The following is a 17,500-nucleotide window of genomic DNA, read 5'->3' as shown; positions in this document are numbered from 1 at the left end:
GGTGGCTGCGTGGCGGGTGAGTGACAGAGCTTATCCGAGCGGCTGGAACTCTGCGCCGGCGTGGTCGAGCGTGAGGCCCCGGCCCTTTGGCTGCCTGGTACCTAAAACACTTCCATTGATCCAGCCACGGAGGGTGCTGGCTGGTGGCTCCATAGCTCCATAGCTCCATAGCACCAGAGCTCCATAGCTCCATAGCACCAGAGCTCCATAGCTCCATAGCACCAGAGCTCCATAGCTCCATAGCACCAGAGCTCCATAGCTCCATAGCACCAGAGCTCCATAGCTCCATAGCACCAGAGCTCCATAGCTCCATAGCACCAGAGCTCCATAGCTCCATAGCACCAGAGCTCCATAGCTCCATAGCACCAGAGCTCCATAGCTCCATAGCACCAGAGCTCCATAGCTCCATAGCACCAGAGCTCCATAGCTCCATAGCACCAGAGCTCCATAGCTCCATAGCTCCAGCCTGGGTGGCTGGTGGCTCCATAGCTCCATACTTCCATAGCTCCAGTCAGAGAGTGTGCTAAAATTGCACTAAGTGCGAAAGCCCATTCATTTACAACGGCGTGTCCACAAGGCGGCGACATTTCCCCGTTACCGGTGGCTGCGCGGCGGGTGAGTGACAGAGCTTATCCGAGCGGCTGGAACTCTGCGCCGGCGTGGTCGAGCGTGAGGCCTCGGCCCTTTGGCTGCCTGGTACCTAAAACACTTCCATTGATCCAGCCACGGAGGGTGCTGGCTGGTGGCTCCATAGCTCCATAGCTCCATACCTCCAGAGCTCCAGAGCTCCATAGCACCAGAGCTCCATAGCTCCATAGCACCAGAGCTCCATAGCACCAGAGCTCCATAGCTCCATAGCACCAGAGCTCCATAGCTCCATAGCACCAGAGCTCCATAGCTCCATAGCACCAGAGCTCCATAGCTCCATAGCTCCATAGCACCAGAGCTCCATAGCTCCATAGCACCAGAGCTCCATAGCTCCATAGCACCAGAGCTCCATAGCTCCATAGCACCAGAGCTCCATAGCTCCATAGCACCAGAGCTCCATAGCTCCATAGCACCAGAGCTCCATAGCTCCATAGCACCAGAGCTCCATAGCTCCATAGCACCAGAGCTCCATAGCTCCATAGCACCAGAGCTCCATAGCTCCATAGCACCAGAGCTCCATAGCTCCATAGCACCAGAGCTCCATAGCTCCATAGCTCCAGCCTGGGTGGCTGGTGGCTCCATAGCTCCATACTTCCATAGCTCCAGTCAGAGAGTGTGCTAAAATTGCACTAAGTGCGAAAGCCCATTCATTTACAACGGCGTGTCCACAAGGCGGCGACATTTCCCCGTTACCGGTGGCTGCGCGGCGCCGGCGTGGTCGAGCGTGAGGCCTCGGCCCTTTGGCTGCCTGGTACCTAAAACACTTCCATTGATCCAGCCACGGAGGGTGCTGGCTGGTGGCTCCATAGCTCCATAGCTCCATACCTCCAGAGCTCCAGAGCTCCATAGCACCAGAGCTCCATAGCTCCATAGCACCAGAGCTCCATAGCACCAGAGCTCCATAGCTCCATAGCACCAGAGCTCCATAGCTCCATAGCACCAGAGCTCCATAGCTCCATAGCACCAGAGCTCCATAGCTCCATAGCTCCATAGCACCAGAGCTCCATAGCTCCATAGCACCAGAGCTCCATAGCTCCATAGCACCAGAGCTCCATAGCTCCATAGCACCAGAGCTCCATAGCTCCATAGCACCAGAGCTCCATAGCTCCATAGCACCAGAGCTCCATAGCTCCATAGCACCAGAGCTCCATAGCTCCATAGCACCAGAGCTCCATAGCTCCATAGCACCAGAGCTCCATAGCTCCATAGCACCAGAGCTCCATAGCTCCATAGCACCAGAGCTCCATAGCTCCATAGCTCCAGCCTGGGTGGCTGGTGGCTCCATAGCTCCATACTTCCATAGCTCCAGTCAGAGAGTGTGCTAAAATTGCACTAAGTGCGAAAGCCCATTCATTTACAACGGCGTGTCCACAAGGCGGCGACATTTCCCCGTTACCGGTGGCTGCGCGGCGGGTGAGTGACAGAGCTTATCCGAGCGGCTGGAACTCTGCGCCGGCGTGGTCGAGCGTGAGGCCTCGGCCCTTTGGCTGCCTGGTACCTAAAACACTTCCATTGATCCAGCCACGGAGGGTGCTGGCTGGTGGCTCCATAGCTCCATAGCTCCATACCTCCAGAGCTCCAGAGCTCCATAGCACCAGAGCTCCATAGCTCCATAGCACCAGAGCTCCATAGCACCAGAGCTCCATAGCTCCATAGCACCAGAGCTCCATAGCTCCATAGCACCAGAGCTCCATAGCTCCATAGCACCAGAGCTCCATAGCTCCATAGCTCCATAGCACCAGAGCTCCATAGCTCCATAGCACCAGAGCTCCATAGCTCCATAGCACCAGAGCTCCATAGCTCCATAGCACCAGAGCTCCATAGCTCCATAGCTCCATACTTCCATAGCTCCATAGCTCCATACTTCCATAGCACCAGAGCTCCATACCTCCATAGCACCAGAGCTCCATAGCTCCATAGCTCCATACTTCCATAGCTCCATAGCTCCATACTTCCATAGCACCAGAGCTCCATACCTCCATAGCACCAGAGCTCCATAGCTCCATAGCACCAGAGCTCCATAGCTCCATAGCACCAGAGCTCCATAGCTCCATAGCACCAGAGCTCCATAGCTCCATAGCTCCAGGGCTCCATAGCTCCATAGCTCCAGGGCTCCATAGCTCCAGGGCTCCAGGGCTCCATAGCTCCAGGGCTCCATAGCTCCAGGGCTCCAGGGCTCCATAGCTCCAGGGCTCCATAGCTCCAGGGCTCCAGGGCTCCATAGCTCCATACCTCCAGAGCTCCATACCTCCAGAGCTCCATAGCACCAGAGCTCCATGGCTTCAGAGCTCCATAGCACCATAGCTCCATACCTCCAGAGCTCCAGGGCTCCATAGCTCCATAGCTCCATAGCTCCATAGCTCCATACCTCCAGAGCTCCATAGCACCAGAGCTCCAGAGCTCCATAGCTCCAGCCTGGGTGGCTGGTGGCTCCATAGCTCCATACTTCCATAGCTCTAAGTCAGAGAGTTGGCGAAAATTGCACTAAGTGCGAAAGCCCATTCATTTACAACGGCGTGTCCACAAGGCGGCGACATTTCCCCGTTACCGGTGGCTGCGCGGCGGGAGAGTGACAGAGCTCATCCGAGCGGCTGGAACTCTGCGCCGGCGTGGTCGAGCGTGAGGCCTCGGCACTTTGGCCGCCTGGTACCTAAACACTTCCATTGATCCAGCCACGGAGGGTGCTGGCTGGTGGCTCCATACCTCCATAGCTCCATACCTCCAGAGCTCCAGAGCTCCATAGCACCAGAGCTCCATAGCTCCATAGCACCAGAGCTCCATAGCACCAGAGCTCCATAGCTCCATAGCACCAGAGCTCCATAGCTCCATAGCACCAGAGCTCCATAGCTCCATAGCACCAGAGCTCCATAGCACCAGAGCTCCATAGCTCCATAGCACCAGAGCTCCATAGCTCCATAGCACCAGCTCCATAGCTCCATAGCACCAGAGCTCCATAGCTCCATAGCACCAGAGCTCCATAGCTCCATAGCACCAGAGCTCCATAGCTCCATAGCACCAGAGCTCCATAGCTCCATAGCACCAGAGCTCCATAGCTCCATAGCTCCAGGGCTCCATAGCTCCAGGGCTCCAGGGCTCCATAGCTCCAGGGCTCCATAGCTCCAGGGCTCCAGGGCTCCATAGCTCCATACCTCCAGAGCTCCATAGCTCCATACTTCCAGAGCTCCATAGCTCCATAGCACCAGAGCTCCAGAGCTCCATAGCTCCATAGCACCAGAGCTCCATAGCACCAGAGCTCCATAGCTCCAGCCTGGGTGGCTGGTGGCTCCATAGCTCCATACTTCCATAGCTCCAGTCAGAGAGTTGGCGAAAATTGCACTAAGTGCGAAAGCCCATTCATTTACAAGGGCGTGTCCACAAGGCGGCGACATTTCCCCGTTACCGGTGGCTGCGCGGCAGGAGAGTGACAGAGCTTATCCGAGCGGCTGGAACTCTGCGCCGGCGTGGTCGAACGGCTGGCCTCGGTAGTTGAGGTACCAGGGGTGGGCCGGGGAGCTCCAGGCGGGTCTTGTGAGAGAGTGAAGCCGAGCGGCTGGAACTCTGGGCCGGCCTGGTCGAGCGGCTGGCCTCGGTAGTTGAGGTACCAGGGGCGGGCTGGGGAGCTCCAGGCGGGGCTTGTGAGAGAGTGAAGCCGAGCGGCTGGAACTCTGGGCCGGCGTGGTTGAGCCACGGAGGGTGCTGGCTGGTGGCTCCATAGCTCCATAGCTCCATAGCTCCATAGCTCCATACTTCCATAGCTCCATACTTCCATAGCTCCAGACTTCCATAGCTCCATAGCTCCATAGCTCCATAGCTCCATAGCTCCATAGCACCAGAGCTCCAGAGCTCCATAGCACCAGAGCTCCAGAGCTCCATAGCTCCATAGCTCCATAGCCCCAGAGCTCCATAGCTCCATAGCTCCATAGCTCCAGAGCTCCATACTTCCATAGCTCCAGAGCTCCAGCCTGTCTGGTGGCTCCATAGCTCCATAGCTCCATACTTGCAGCCACGGAGCTGGCGAAAATTGCACTAAGTGCGAAAGCCCATTCATTTACAACGGCGTGTCCACAAGGCGGCGACATTTCCCCGTTACCGGTGGCTGCTTAGCGGGAGAGTGACAGAGCTTATCCGAGCGGCTGGAACTCTGGGCCGGCCTGGTCGAGCGGCTGGCCTCGGTAGTTGAGGTACCAGGGGCGGGCTGGGGAGCTCCAGGCGGGGCTTGTGAGAGAGTGTAGCCGAGCGGCTGGAACTCTGGGCCGGCGTGGTTGAGCAGCATGCCCGCGGAGGTGGCTCTTCCATAGGCACGGAGGGTGCTGGAGCTCCACACTTCCCTAGGCACGGAGGGTGCTGGAGCTCCACACTTCCATAGGCAGGGAGGGTGCTGGAGCTCCACACTTCCATAGGCAGGGAGGGTGCTGGAGCTCCACACTTCCATAGGCAGGGAGGGTGCTGGAGCTCCACACTTCCATAGGCAGGGAGGGTGCTGGAGCTCCACACTTCCATAGGCAGGGAGGGTGCTGGAGCTCCACACTTCCATAGGCAGGGAGGGTGCTGGAGCTCCACACTTCCATAGGCAGGGAGGGTGCTGGAGCTCCACACTTCCATAGGCAGGGAGGGTGCTGGAGCTCCACACTTCCATAGGCAGGGAGGGTGCTGGAGCTCCACACTTCCATAGGCAGGGAGGGTGCTGGAGCTCCACACTTCCATAGGCAGGGAGGGTGCTGGAGCTCCACACTTCCATAGGCAGGGAGGGTGCTGGAGCTCCACACTTCCATAGGCAGGGAGGGTGCTGGAGCTCCACACTTCCATAGGCAGGGAGGGTGCTGGAGCTCCACACTTCCATAGGCAGGGAGGGTGCTGGAGCTCCACACTTCCATAGGCAGGGAGGGTGCTGGAGCTCCACACTTCCATAGGCAGGGAGGGTGCTGGAGCTCCACACTTCCATAGGCAGGGAGGGTGCTGGAGCTCCACACTTCCATAGGCAGGGAGGGTGCTGGAGCTCCACACTTCCATAGGCAGGGAGGGTGCTGGAGCTCCACACTTCCATAGGCAGGGAGGGTGCTGGAGCTCCACACTTCCATAGGCAGGGAGGGTGCTGGAGCTCCACACTTCCATAGGCAGGGAGGGTGCTGGAGCTCCACACTTCCATAGGCAGGGAGGGTGCTGGAGCTCCACACTTCCATAGGCAGGGAGGGTGCTGGAGCTCCACACTTCCATAGGCAGGGAGGGTGCTGGAGCTCCACACTTCCATAGGCAGGGAGGGTGCTGGAGCTCCACACTTCCATAGGCAGGGAGGGTGCTGGAGCTCCACACTTCCATAGGCAGGGAGGGTGCTGGAGCTCCACACTTCCATAGGCAGGGAGGGTGCTGGAGCTCCACACTTCCATAGGCAGGGAGGGTGCTGGAGCTCCACACTTCCATAGGCAGGGAGGGTGCTGGAGCTCCACACTTCCATAGGCAGGGAGGGTGCTGGAGCTCCACACTTCCATAGGCAGGGAGGGTGCTGGAGCTCGACACTTCCATAGGCAGGGAGGGTGCTGGAGCTCCACACTTCCATAGGCAGGGAGGGTGCTGGAGCTCCACACTTCCATAGGCAGGGAGGGTGCTGGAGCTCCACACTTCCATAGGCAGGGAGGGTGCTGGAGCTCCACACTTCCATAGGCAGGGAGGGTGCTGGAGCTCCACACTTCCATAGGCAGGGAGGGTGCTGGAGCTCCACATCCACACTTCCAGCCACTGCATGCTGGCACTTCCACCTTGCTTGCTAAGTCGGCGTGATCTTGCCCAAAAAGTCCCTCCTCACCTCCAGCTGGAAGTGGAAAAAAATCCTCCACCTGCTTGGCCGAGGTTCTGGAAGCCAGCAGCTCGCAGAATGTTGCCAAAGTTTCACTGGAAGGAAAAGAAAAGAGAAGACCGAGTGCGCATTTCACCTACCGCCGAATGTCCACAAGAGGGAAGTGTCACTCCGTCGCAGAATCTGCGCCGACGCACTCGGCACCCTTCGAATTTATGGTGCCGGTGCGGGTGTTCTGGGTGCAAAAAGGCCGCCCAAGTGGTAGAAAAAAATCAGACTTCGTCTCTTAGGTCGAAATTAATGCCAAGTTTTGAAATGCGCTGGCAGGGGTGGACCAGGGCCCGTTAGAAGTGCTTAGCCGAGGTCCTGGAAGCCTAACCCGGCGTGATCTTGTGCAAAAAGCCGCTGCTGAGCTCCAGCTGGAAGTGTAAAAAGAACCGGGCTGGATCAAAAAAAGAACCGGGCGGCCCGTTAAAATTGCTTAGCCGAGGTCCTGGAACCCTAACCCGGCGTGATCTTGTGCAAAAAGCCGCTGCTGAGCTCCAGCTGGAAGTGTAAAAAGAACCGGGCTGGTTCAAAAAAAGAACCGGGCGACCCGTTAGAAGTGCTTAGCCGAGGTCCTGGAAGCCTAACCCGGCGTGATCTTGTGCAAAAAGCCGCTGCTGAGCTCCAGCTGGAAGTGGAAAAAGAACCGGGCTGGATCAAAAAAGAACCGGGCGACCCGTTAAAATTGCTTAGCCGAGGTCCTGGAAGCCTAACACGGCGTGTTCTTGTGCAAAAAGCCGCTCCCGAGCTCCAGCTGGAAGTGTAAAAAGAACCAGGCTGGATAAAAAAAAGAACCGGGCTGGATCAAAAAAGAACCGGGCGACCCGTTAAAATTGCTTAGCCGAGGTCCTGGAAGCCTAACACGGCGTGATCTTGTGCAAAAAGCCGCTCCCGAGCTCCAGCTGGAAGTGTAAAAAGAACCGGGCTGGATAAAAAAAGAACCGGGCTGGATCAAAAAAGAACCGGGCGGCCCGTTAAAATTGCTTAGCCGAGGTCCTGGAAGCCTAACACGGCGTGATCTTGTGCAAAAAGCCGCTCCCGAGCTCCAGCTGGAAGTGTAAAAAGAACCGGGCTGGATCAAAAAAGAACCGGGCTGGATAAAAAAAAGAACCGGGCGGCCCGTTAAAATTGCTTAGCCGAGGTCCTGGAAGCCTAACCCGGCGTGATCTTGTGCAAAAAGCCGCTCCCGAGCTCCAGCTGGAAGTGTAAAAAGAACCGGGCTGGATAAAAAAAGAACCGGGCTGGATAAAAAAAAGAACCGGGCGACCCGTTAAAATTGCTTAGCCGAGGTCCTGGAAGCCTAACACGGCGTGATCTTGTGCAAAAAGCCGCTCCCGAGCTCCAGCTGGAAGTGTAAAAAGAACCGGGCTGGATCAAAAAAGAACCGGGCTGGATAAAAAAAAAGAACCGGGCGACCCGTTAAAATTGCTTAGCCGAGGTCCTGGAAGCCTAACCCGGCGTGATCTTGTGCAAAAAGCCGCTCCCGAGCTCCAGCTGGAAGTGTAAAAAGAACCGGGCTGGATAAAAAAAGAACCGGGCTGGATCAAAAAAAGAACCGGGCGACCCGTTAAAATTGCTTAGCCGAGGTCCTGGAAGCCTAACACGGCGTGATCTTGTGCAAATAGCCGCTCCCGAGCTCCAGCTGGAAGTGTAAAAAGAACCAGGCTGGATAAAAAAAAGAACCGGGCTGGATCAAAAAAGAACCGGGCGACCCGTTAAAATTGCTTAGCCGAGGTCCTGGAAGCCTAACCCGGCGTGATCTTGTGCAAAAAGCCGCTCCCGAGCTCCAGCTGGAAGTGTAAAAAGAACCAGGCTGGATAAAAAAAAGAACCGGGCTGGATCAAAAAAGAACCGGGCGACCCGTTAAAATTGCTGAGCCGAGGTCCTGGAAGCCTAACACGGCGTGATCTTGTGCAAAAAGCCGCTCCCGAGCTCCAGCTGGAAGTGTAAAAAGAACCGGGCTGGATAAAAAAAAGAACCGGGCTGGATCAAAAAAAGAACCGGGCGACCCGTTAAAATTGCTTAGCCGAGGTCCTGGAAGCCTAACACGGCGTGTTCTTGTGCAAAAAGCCGCTCCCGAGCTCCAGCTGGAAGTGTAAAAAGAACCAGGCTGGATAAAAAAAAGAACCGGGCTGGATCAAAAAAGAACCGGGCGACCCGTTAAAATTGCTTAGCCGAGGTCCTGGAAGCCTAACACGGCGTGATCTTGTGCAAAAAGCCGCTCCCGAGCTCCAGCTGGAAGTGTAAAAAGAACCAGGCTGGATAAAAAAAAGAACCGGGCTGGATCAAAAAAGAACCGGGCGACCCGTTAAAATTGCTTAGCCGAGGTCCTGGAAGCCTAACACGGCGTGTTCTTGTGCAAAAAGCCGCTCCCGAGCTCCAGCTGGAAGTGTAAAAAGAACCAGGCTGGATAAAAAAAAGAACCGGGCTGGATCAAAAAAGAACCGGGCGACCCGTTAAAATTGCTTAGCCGAGGTCCTGGAAGCCTAACACGGCGTGATCTTGTGCAAAAAGCCGCTCCCGAGCTCCAGCTGGAAGTGTAAAAAGAACCGGGCTGGATAAAAAAAAGAACCGGGCTGGATCAAAAAAGAACCGGGCGACCCGTTAAAATTGCTTAGCCGAGGTCCTGGAAGCCTAACACGGCGTGATCTTGTGCAAAAAGCCGCTCCCGAGCTCCAGCTGGAAGTGTAAAAAGAACCAGGCTGGATAAAAAAAAGAACCGGGCTGGATCAAAAAAGAACCGGGCGACCCGTTAAAATTGCTTAGCCGAGGTCCTGGAAGCCTAACACGGCGTGATCTTGTGCAAAAAGCCGCTCCCGAGCTCCAGCTGGAAGTGTAAAAAGAACCGGGCTGGATAAAAAAAGAACCGGGCTGGATAAAAAAAAGAACCGGGCGACCCGTTAAAATTGCTTAGCCGAGGTCCTGGAAGCCTAACACGGCGTGATCTTGTGCAAAAAGCCGCTCCCGAGCTCCAGCTGGAAGTGTAAAAAGAACCGGGCTGGATAAAAAAAGAACCGGGCTGGATCAAAAAAGAACCGGGGGACCCGTTAAAATTGCTTAGCCGAGGTCCTGGAAGCCTAACCCGGCGTGATCTTGTGCAAAAAGCCGCTCCCGAGCTCCAGCTGGAAGTGTAAAAAGAACCGGGCTGGATAAAAAAAGAACCGGGCTGGATCAAAAAAGAACCGGGGGACCCGTTAAAATTGCTTAGCCGAGGTCCTGGAAGCCTAACCCGGCGTGATCTTGTGCAAAAAGCCGCTCCCGAGCTCCAGCTGGAAGTGTAAAAAGAACCGGGCTGGATAAAAAAAAGAACCGGGCTGGATCAAAAAAGAACCGGGCGACCCGTTAAAATTGCTTAGCCGAGGTCCTGGAAGCCTAACACGGCGTGATCTTGTGCAAAAAGCCGCTCCCGAGCTCCAGCTGGAAGTGTAAAAAGAACCAGGCTGGATAAAAAAAAGAACCGGGCTGGATCAAAAAAGAACCGGGCGACCCGTTAAAATTGCTTAGCCGAGGTCCTGGAAGCCTAACACGGCGTGATCTTGTGCAAAAAGCCGCTCCCGAGCTCCAGCTGGAAGTGTAAAAAGAACCAGGCTGGATAAAAAAAGAACCGGGCTGGATCAAAAAAGAACCGGGCGACCCGTTAAAATTGCTTAGCCGAGGTCCTGGAAGCCTAACCCGGCGTGATCTTGCCCGAAATTCGGCCTCTATACTTCCATTTTAGGTACCAGGCGCTCATAGTGTGTTGGTCCCACTAGTCAGTGTACTGGTCCCACTCGCTAGTGTACTGGTCCCCCTAGTCAGTGTACTCATCCAGTTACCCCCCGTTTTCCAAAACACCATCGGCACGTATAAGGGGGGGACTCCTGAGAGAGATGAGGTATATGGCAGCGCAACACCAATCCGCTCCGCGCTGGTTCCCATGTCGGCTACGGATGAATAAAACCAGCCTGTCCCCCCTGGAGCTCACGAGACACGGAATTTTTTCTAAGTGCCAACGGCTCTTCCGAGCAAACGTGTCCGCTCCGGCTGGTTCCCCCGTCGGCCTCGAATGACGAAAAATGCCGGTCTCCGCCCGGAGCTCATGACAAACGAAAAATTTTCTAAGTGCCAACGGCACTAGCGAGCGAATGTGTCCGCTCGGCGCTGGTTCCCGGGTCGAACCCGGAAGACAAAAAACGCCGGTCTCCGCCCGGAGCTCATGACAAACGAAAAATTTTCTAAGTGCCAACGGCACTAGCGAGCGAATGTGTCCGCTCGGCGCTGGTTCCCGGGTCGAACCCGGAAGACGAAAAACGCCGGTCTCCGCCCGGAGCTCATGACAAACGAAAAATTTTCTAAGTGCCAACGGCACTAGCGAGCGAATGTGTCCGCTCGGCGCTGGTTCCCGGGTCGAACCCGGAAGACGAAAAACGCCGCTCTCCGCCCGGAGCTCATGACAAACGAAAAATTTTCTAAGTGCCAACGGCACTAGCGAGCGAATGTGTCCGCTCGGCGCTGGTTCCCGGGTCGAACCCGGAAGACGAAAAACGCCGCTCTCCGCCCGGAGCTCATGACAAATGAAAAATTTTCTAAGTGCCAACGGCACTAGCGAGCGAATGTGTCCGCTCGGCGCTGGTTCCCGGGTCGAACCCGGAAGACGAAAAACGCCGCTCTCCGCCCGGAGCTCATGACAAACGAAAAATTTTCTAAGTGCCAACGGCACTAGCGAGCGAATGTGTCCGCTCGGCGCTGGTTCCCGGGTCGAACCCGGAAGACGAAAAACGCCGCTCTCCGCCCGGAGCTCATGACAAACGAAAAATTTTCTAAGTGCCAACGGCACTAGCGAGCGAATGTGTCCGCTCGGCGCTGGTTCCCGGGTCGAACCCGGAAGACGAAAAACGCCGCTCTCCGCCCGGAGCTCATGACAAACGAAAAATTTTCTAAGTGCCAACGGCACTAGCGAGCGAATGTGTCCGCTCGGCGCTGGTTCCCGGGTCGAACCCGGAAGACGAAAAACGCCGGTCTCCGCCCGGAGCTCATGACAAACGAAAAATTTTCTAAGTGCCAACGGCACTAGCGAGCGAATGTGTCCGCTCGGCGCTGGTTCCCGGGTCGAACCCGGAAGACGAAAAACGCCGGTCTCCGCCCGGAGCTCATGACAAACGAAAAATTTTCTAAGTGCCAACGGCACTAGCGAGCGAATGTGTCCGCTCGGCGCTGGTTCCCGGGTCGAACCCGGAAGACGAAAAACGCCGGTCTCCGCCCGGAGCTCATGACAAACGAAAAATTTTCTAAGTGCCAACGGCACTAGCGAGCGAATGTGTCCGCTCGGCGCTGGTTCCCGGGTCGAACCCGGAAGACGAAAAACGCCGGTCTCCGCCCGGAGCTCATGACAAACGAAAAATTTTCTAAGTGCCAACGGCACTAGCGAGCGAATGTGTCCGCTCGGCGCTGGTTCCCGGGTCGGACCCGGAAGACGAAAAACGCCGGTCCTCGCCTGGAGGTCCCAGCAAAATCGGCGAAAAAACGACTAAGTGTCAACTTTCGAAAAAACGGCTAAGTGTCGACTTTCGAAAAAACGGCTAAGTGTCAACTTTCGAAAAAACGGCTAAGTGTCAACTTTCGAAAAAACGACTAAGTGCCCACGGCTCTGCGGGGCTTGTGAGTCCGCCCCGCGCCGGTTCGGCGGTCGGCCTCAAAAAGCAAAAAATCAGCCTCTCTCCCTGGAGCTCACCAAAAATTTGTCGAAATTTTTCTAAGTTCTCCTCGAGGTACCAGGGGGTGAGGTACCCGGGCTAAGGTGCAGTACCTTTTTTGGTCTTCAGGTGCGCCAGAGTACAATGAAATGGTCCCAGTAGTCAGTGTACTCATCGACTTTCCCCCCGTTTTCCAAAGCACCTCGTTTACGAGTATGGAGGAGATGGTGCTGGTCTCCCCACGGCGTCGGACACGCCGTCCTCGACAGCACAAGGTCGGATAGAAGACCTGGAAAGCGCCGTGGCACGCGCTGGAGGTGGGCACTTTGGCGAAAAAACGACTAAGTGTCAACTTTCGAAAAAACGACTAAGTGTCAACTTTCGAAAAAACGGCTAAGTGTCAACTTTCGAAAAAACGACTAAGTGTCACCTCTCTGAAAAAATGGCAAAGTGTCGCCTCTCTGAAAATTTTCTAAGTGCCCACGGCTCTGCGGGCTCGTGCATCCGAGCCGCGCCGGTTCTGCAACCGGCCTAGAATGACGAAAAATAACGGTCTCCTCCTGGAGCTCACAGCCAATTGTGGCGAAAAAGTGGCAAAGTGCCCACGGCTCTGCGGGCTCGTGCATCCGACCCGCGCCGGTTCTGCAGCCGGCCTAGAATGACGAAAAATAACGGTCTCCTCCTGGAGCTCACAGCCAACTTGGCAAAAAGTTTCTAAGTGCCCACGGCCCTGCCGAGCTTTGGCGTCCGCCCAGCGCCGGTTCCGCAGTCGGCCTCCAATGACGAAAAATAACGGTCTCCTCCTGGAGCTCACAGCCAACTTGGCAAAAAGTTTCTAAGTGCCCACGGCCCTGCCGAGCTTTGGCGTCCGCCCAGCGCCGGTTCCGCAGTCGGCCTCGAATGACGAAAAATAACGGTCTCCTCCTGGAGCTCACAGCCAACTTGGCAAAAAGTTTCTAAGTGCCCACGGCCCTGCCGAGCTTTGGCGTCCGCCCAGCGCCGGTTCCGCAGTCGGCCTCGAATGACGAAAAATAACGGTCTCCTCCTGGAGCTCACAGCCAACTTGGCAAAAAGTTTCTAAGTGCCCACGGCCCTGCCGAGCTTTGGCGTCCGCTCAGCGCCGGTTCCGCAGTCGGCCTCGAATGACGAAAAATAACGGTCTCCTCCTGGAGCTCACAGCCAACTTGGCAAAAAGTTTCTAAGTGCCCACGGCCCTGCCGAGCTTTGGCGTCCGCCCAGCGCCGGTTCCGCAGTCGGCCTCGAATGACGAAAAATAACGGTCTCCTCCTGGAGCTCACAGCCAACTTGGCAAAAAGTTTCTAAGTGCCCACGGCCATGCCGAGCTTTGGCGTCCGCTCAGCGCCGGTTCCGCAGTCGGCCTCGAATGACGAAAAATAACGGTCTCCTCCTGGAGCTCACAGCCAACTTGGCAAAAAGTTTCTAAGTGCCCACGGCCCTGCCGAGCTTTGGCGTCCGCTCAGCGCCGGTTCCGCAGTCGGCCTCGAATGACGAAAAATGACGGTCTCCTCCTGGAGCTCACAGCCAACTTGGCAAAAAGTTTCTAAGTGCCCACGGCCCTGCCGAGCTTTGGCGTCCGCCCAGCGCCGGTTCCGCAGTCGGCCTCGAATGACGAAAAATGACGGTCTCCTCCTGGAGCTCACAGCCAACTTGGCAAAAAGTTTCTAAGTGCCCACGGCCCTGCCGAGCTTTGGCGTCCGCCCAGCGCCGGTTCCGCAGTCGGCCTCGAATGACGAAAAATGACGGTCTCCTCCTGGAGCTCACAGCCAACTTGGCAAAAAGTTTCTAAGTGTCACATCTCTGAAAAAACGGCTAAGTGTCGACTTTCGAAAAAACGGCTAAGTGTCAACTTTCGAAAAAACGGCTAAGTGTCGCCTCTCTGAAAAAACGGCAAAGTGTCAACTTTCGAAAAAACGACAGAGTGTCGCCTCTCTGAAAAAACGACTAAGTGTCGACTCTGAGAAAATGGCAAAGTGCCCACGGCTCTGCGGGCTCGTGCATCCGACCCGCGCCGGTTCCCCAGCCGGCCTGAAATAAGGCAAAACCAGCCTCTCCGCCTGGAGCTCAGAGCCAACTTGGCGAATATTTTCTAAGTGCCCACGGCTCTGCGTGGCTACGGCGTCTGCCCAGCGCCGGTTCCTGGGTCGAACCCCGAGGACGAGGAATGCCGGTCTCCGCCTGGAGGTCCCAGCTTAATCGGCGAAAATTTTTTAAGTGCCCACGGCTCTGCCGGGCTCGTGCATCCGACCCGCGCCGGTTCCCCAGCCGGCCTGAAATAAGGCAAAACCAGGCTCTCCCCCTGGAGCTCAGAGCCAATTGTGGCGAAAAAACGACTAAGTGTCAACTTTCGAAAAAACGACTAAGTGTCAACTTTCCAAAAAAACGGCTAAGTGTCGACTTTCGAAAAAACGGCTAAGTGTCAACTTTCGAAAAAACGACTAAGTGTCGCCTCTGAAAAAACGACTAAGTGTCGCCTCTCTGAAAAAACGACTAAGTGCCCACGGCTCTGCGGTGCTTGTGAGTCCGCCCCGCGCCGGTTCGGCGGTCGGCCTCAAAAAGCGAAAAATCAGCCTCTCTCCCTGGAGCTCACCAAAAATTTGTCGAAATTTTTCTAAGTTCTCCTCGAGGTACCAGGGGGTGAGGTACCCGGGCTAAGGTGCAGTACCTTTTTTGGTCTTCAGGTGCGCCAGAGTACAATGAAATGGTCCCAGTAGTCAGTGTACTCATCGACTTTCCCCCCGTTTTCCAAAGCACCCCGTTTACGAGTATGGAGGAGATGGTGCTGGTCTCCCCACGGCGTCGGACACGCCGTCCTCGACAGCACAAGGTCGGATAGAAGACCTGAAAAGCGCCGTGGCACGCGCTGGAGGTGTCACTGTGGCGAAAAAGTGACTAAGTGTCAACTTTCGAAAAAACGGCTAAGTGTCAACTTTCGAAAAAACGGCTAAGTGTCAACTTTCGAAAAAACGGCTAAGTGTCAACTTTCGAAAAAACGACTAAGTGTCGCCTCTCTGAAAAAACGGCAAAGTGTCAACTTTCGAAAAAACGACTAAGTGTCAACTTTCGAAAAAACGACTAAGTGTCACCTCTCTGAAAAAATGGCAAAGTGTCAACTGCGAATGTGGTGGTGCATGGAAGGAAGTGGAGGACGGCCGCCTCCTTAAACACAGGCCGAAGAGGAGCGTCAGGGCCGGCTCCTTAAACACGGACCGAGTGTCGCCCTTAACACAGACCAAGCGGAGGACGGCCGCCTCCCTAAATACAGGCCGAACCGGAGCGCGAGGGCCGCTCCTTAAACACGGACCGAGTGTCGCCCTTAACACAGACCAAGGGGAGGACGGCCGCCTCCTTAAACACAGGCCGGAGAGGAGCGTCAGGGCCAGGCTCCTCAAACATGGACCGAGTGTCGCCCTTAACACAGACCAAGGGGAGGACGGCCGCCTCCTTAAACACAGGCCGGAGAGGAGCGTCAGGGCCAGGCTCCTCAAACATGGACCGAGTGTCGCCCTTAACACAGACCAAGGGGAGGACGGCCGCCTCCTTAAACACAGGCCGGAGAGGAGCGTCAGGGCCAGGCTCCTCAAACATGGACCGAGTGTCGCCCTTAACACAGACCAAGGGGAGGACGGCCGCCTCCTTAAACACAGGCCGGAGAGGAGCGTCAGGGCCAGGCTCCTCAAACATGGACCGAGTGTCGCCCTTAACACGGACCAAGGGGAGGACGGCCGCCTCCTTAAACACAGGCCGGAGAGGAGCGTCAGGGCCAGGCTCCTCAAACATGGACCGAGTGTCGCCCTTAACACGGACCAAGGGGAGGACGGCCGCCTCCTTAAACACAGGCCGGAGAGGAGCGTCAGGGCCAGGCTCCTCAAACATGGACAGAGTGTCGCCCTTAACACAGACCAAGCGGAGGACGGCCGCCTCCCTAAATACAGGCCGAACCGGAGCGCGAGTGTCGCTCCTTAAACACGGACCGAGTGGAGGACGGCCGCCTCCTTAAACACAGGCCGAACAAAATGACACAAAGTGTCAACTGCGAATGTTGTCCATCCAAGGAAGGAGCGTGATGCCCGGCCGGCTCCTTAAACACAGGCCGAGAGTCGCCCCGGACGGTCCGCCTCGCGGCGCCCGTCTGCTCGGATAAAATGACACAAAGTGTCAACTACGAATGTTGTCCATCCAAGGAGGGAGCGTGATGCCCGGCCGGCTCCGAAAACACAGGCCGAGAGTCGCCCCGGACGGTCCGCCTCGCGGCGCCCGTCTGCTCGGATAAAATGACACAAAGTGTCAACTGCGAATGTTGTCCATCCAAGGAAGGAGCGTGATGCCCGGCCGGCTCCTTAAACACAGGCCGAGAGTCGCCCCGGACGGTCCGCCTCGCGGCGCCCGCCCGCTCGGATAAAATGACACAAAGTGTCAACTACGAATGTTGTCCATCCAAGGAAGGAGCGTGATGCCCGGCCGGCTCCTTAAACACAGGCCGAGAGTCGCCCCGGACGGTCGCCTCGCGGCGCCCGTCTGCTCGGATAAAATGACACAAAGTGTCAACTACGAATGTTGTCCATCCAAGGAGGGAGCGTGATGCCCGGCCGGCTCCGAAAACACAGGCCGAGAGTCGCCCCGGACGGTCCGCCTCGCGGCGCCCGTCTGCTCGGATAAAATGACACAAAGTGTCAACTGCGAATGTTGTCCATCCAAGGAAGGAGCGTGATGCCCGGCCGGCTCCTTAAACACAGGCCGAGAGTCGCCCCGGACGGTCCGCCTCGCGGCGCCCGCCCGCTCGGATAAAATGACACAAAGTGTCAACTACGAATGTTGTCCATCCAAGGAGGGAGCGTGAGGCCCGGCCGGCTCCGAAAACACAGGCCGAGAGTCGCCCCGGACGGTCCGCCTCTCGAGGCGCCCGCCCGCTCGGATAAAATGACACAAAGTGTCAACTACGAATGTTGTCCATCCAAGGAGGGAGCGTGATGCCCGGCCGGCTCCGAAAACACAGGCCGAGAGTCGCCCCGGACGGTCCGCCTCGCGGCGCCCGTCTGCTCGGATAAAATGACACAAAGTGTCAACTGCGAATGTTGTCCATCCAAGGAAGGAGCGTGATGCCCGGCCGGCTCCTTAAACACAGGCCGAGAGTCGCCCCGGACGGTCCGCCTCGCGGCGCCCGCCCGCTCGGATAAAATGACACAAAGTGTCAACTACGAATGTTGTCCATCCAAGGAGGGAGCGTGAGGCCCGGCCGGCTCCGAAAACACAGGCCGAGAGTCGCCCCGGACGGTCCGCCTCTCGAGGCGCCCGCCCGCTCGGATAAAATGACACAAAGTGTCAA

The sequence above is a fragment of the Syngnathus leptorhynchus genome, unplaced genomic scaffold, assembly GCF_054491065.1.
Source record: "Syngnathus leptorhynchus isolate UIUO unplaced genomic scaffold, UIUO_Slep HiC_scaffold_86, whole genome shotgun sequence".
Taxonomy (NCBI): Eukaryota; Metazoa; Chordata; class Actinopteri; order Syngnathiformes; family Syngnathidae; genus Syngnathus; species Syngnathus leptorhynchus.
This window is presented reverse-complemented; position numbering follows the sequence as displayed.